We start from the raw sequence: 3,752 nt of genomic DNA, 5'->3' as shown, positions 1-3,752 counted from the left end.
ATCATTCCTCCAATGTCCATGACTGATGTTTGACTATAGTTTGACCTCACCTCCAGGTTGCATGTCAACTTAATGGCAGGCACATGACCTCAATATGATTATTAAGTCGGTGAACAGTTTTTAAAACGTCAATAAGTTGATAAATTCATTTTTGGTGACTATCCTCCGACTTTTTGAGACAAATTCGGGACCATCCATTGACTTTGCTATTTACTGAGGTTCAACGTTCAGGTCGTGATCGGCAAAGTTAGCGCCTGATTTTCCACGAAAGGGTTGTTTTATTTATAAATCACCTCCTCGTGCACGGACGAACGTGAATATGTATCCCTCAACAACCTTGATCGCCTCGAATTTTTCTTTGGTGGAACGGTGGAGTGTCGACTCGCCTCGGCTGATTCACAGAGAAACACGCTGTTTGGTTATGTTGGGCAAAGACTTCAGGAGTAGATACGCATTGTTTGTACATCATCAGGACATCATCATCATCCACCATGATCGTGTATTCGTGTTCTTGCTTTCCGCCAACGGGTGCGACTGGCGTTTTTCCCTCATGGCGCTTTGGTTGCCCTTGAGACGTCGTCGAAACCTGGAACGAGCGAGGCACCGAGGTAAACGCAACGCATATACTTATTCCTCAGAAAAGCGATTGGTATGTATTTCTGCTATCATTCCTGTGCGGCCCCGCAAATTTCTCATGGATAGGTTGGGAACTACATAATCAGGTCAAACATCTCTATCCCTCATTCCCCTGGTCGCAATCTTCTTCTTCCTGGAAGTGACTTAGCCACCATGAGCACCGTCGCAAACGACTCTCAGGGTGATGCTACCGACGCCATCGAGGAGCCAGAGAGAAAAAAGAGGCAGTATAAGGATTTTGGCCATGACGACGAGAAAGCAACTTGTGATTCATTGATTTTATTCAACTTGTTCTATGCGGTTCTGACGCGTGTATAGACGCCAAGGTCGATATGTCCACGGTACGTCTTCAATGTGTTTAATCTTGCTTAGCTCATACGAACGTGTGTCCCTGCAGATCGAACTAAATGCAGAGGATTTGTACGACAAGGAAAAAGTTGACTTGGAAACTATTGTTATCGACGATGTCTTCAAGCTCTTGCAGTGCACTGCGGAGGGGTTGAACCAAGAGGAGGCTCAACAACGACTCGAGCTATTTGGCCCCAACAAACTGGAATCTGAGGAACAGAATCCATTCCTTCAGGTTACTAGTCTTTTAGTTTCTCTAGGCGCATGTTTCTGATTAATTCTGCTCAGTTCTTGAGTTTTATGTGGAACCCCCTGTCATGGGTGATGGAAGCTGCTGCGCTCGTCACTATCGTACTTTCAAACAGTCAGGGCAAACCCCCTGACTGGCCTGATTTTGTCGGCATCGTTCTCTTGCTATTCATCAACTCTGCCATTGGTTTCTACGAAAAGCCAAGGTTAGAAGCGACGGCCAATGGTCAGAAATTGAGTCATCCATTCTCGTCCCTGGGGATATGGTGTCATTCAAAATCGGTGATATCGTCCCAGCCGATTGTCGTCTGACGGAGGCCATCAATGTTTCTATTGATCAGGCCGCTTTGACAGGTGAGTCACTGCCTCAGTCCAAGAAAACGGGCGACCAGTGCTTTTCGTGAGTCTATAATGTTTTCGGAGCACATTGTTCAGCGTCTGACGTCTTTTTTTTTTTGCGTTCAGGGGATCCACGTGCAAGCAGGGTGAAGCTGAGGGAGTGGTTATGTGATACGGAGTTGAGGATACGCGCAGGCACATCTTACGTAATCGCGTAGTTATATCGTTCGTACATTCTTGATGACCATTAGACATAAACCATCACTATCTTGCTACCAAGCTCGGTGATCAGCGTCCTATGTCCACTGCTGGTAAGACCAAAGGGTGAGCGCCCTGTACAATGCTCCCTCCTCCACAGGATACGAGAGCCCGTCCTCTGGGTTAACGAGGGTCTGCCTAGGACTTCTAGGCAACCCTAGGAGACGAGCGCGACCTCAACAGTCGCGTTCTCTCCAATTACTTCTATTCATCGACACTACACTATGACAAGCTACTACGGTACTACGAGACTCCATCGCACGAAGTCCCCGCACGCACTGAGGTTTCACATTGGTGGGGGCACCGCGGACTTCACATTCGATGTTGAAATCTCGCCTCGGGAGAATTCGGAAGCGGTACTCCGATCACGCCATTGTAAGTGTGACGCGTTACATACCGCCTCCATCGACTCCCTCGTGTACCGACCATTACCCATTCCCTACTCGTTGCTGAGCGCAGTTCTTCCTGCGTTCGCGCGAGGATGTCCAGGAGCGCTGCTACAGCGTTCACGGCTATTCGACTCCCTTCGGCTATCCAGATCCTCTGGATTACCGTAGTCGTTTAGCCCCTGTGAGATCTTTCACCCGACACCTTCACCCGTTCAGTCTACCCCTCTCCCAACCGACTCATTCCTACTTAGCTATGCCACAAGTCTTTCGGATGAAGGATCTCCCTCGATCAGCGTACGAACGAGCCGGCAAGAAATTTGCAATCGATTATGGGGCCACTCGCGTATTTAAGAGATGACACAGTAGTTCCGTCTCTCTCAGCTACACTACCATGGCTACCCCATCCCAATCCAATGCCGATCTCGTTGACTCCACCGACAAACCCAAAACTACCGGCCACTCAACTAGAGCAGCCTCCAAAAACCTTCAGCTTGCGGAAGAGAGCGCTAAAGGTGCTAGCACCTCAGCTGTTCCTCCTGCGAAGGGAAAAGCGACGGCCACGTCACCGATCGTTGAAGAGAGCGCTAAGGGTGCTAGCACCCCAGCGGTTCCTTCCGCGAAAGGTAAATTGGCGGTTACATCGCAAACCAAACCTATCAAGCCTGGGGCATCCTCACAGAAAGCCCCAGCTCCAATCCCTCTTCCTCAGTCGGGTGTCAGCGCGCCGCAAGGCAGCGTTGTACCGATTATGATCAACCCTCCTGGTCCGAACCTCACGATGCTGCAGGAGACAGGTCAAATCCTCTCGGATGCACCTTCCCTTACGTACTTAACTACGATTTCGAGCATCTCTACGCTAGGCCACAAGAGCCCTAGGGGATCCCAGCGTATCTTCGAAGGGATCCCGACCTATGAGGACGTCTTAATCTATGACGAACCCCTCTCTATTTCCTTAGCTCGTTACCATCCTCGTTTCAACCCCGCTGTAGATGATGACCCACTGATCTTCTTCGGCGGCATCGACGGGAAGCTCCCTGGGAAATCCCTGGAGGATTCTCAAGGAATTCGTGACCTCTTATGGCGATGGTCAGCGCCTCACGTCCAGGGATTATGGGTTAACCTCCCTACGATGATCGACAGCTTTCCTCAAGTTCGCTTAACCCCGGAATACATCCATGAACTCACAGTGGACTCAGTGAAATACTACTCGGTACCTTCCGTTCTACTGGAGGAAATAGCTCAACTCTACTTAGCTATGTACCAAATCCTTTGTGCCTTCCAGACTCTTTTGGGAGAAGGCGACTGTCAACTCTTCGCTTTCGACCCAGAATGGAAGATGCTACGTTTGTTAGCCTGGCACACCAACAAGAAAGATATCCTGCTTACCTTTGTAGTATTACAACGACGTTGCCAAGTCTGTAATTCGCACATTAATGAATACTTCAATGCCATGAGGAAGATTTTCCTGCAATCTGACGAACAACAATCGGTCAGCACGTTGTACTCAACTAGGCCATCCGTCCGTTCCCGATT

Source organism: Laccaria bicolor, genomic scaffold (genome assembly GCF_000143565.1).
Source record: "Laccaria bicolor S238N-H82 LACBIscaffold_58 genomic scaffold, whole genome shotgun sequence".
NCBI classification, from domain to species: Eukaryota; Fungi; Basidiomycota; class Agaricomycetes; order Agaricales; family Hydnangiaceae; genus Laccaria; species Laccaria bicolor.
The sequence above is the reverse complement of the archived record's forward strand: the minus strand, read 5'-3'. Positions refer to the sequence as shown.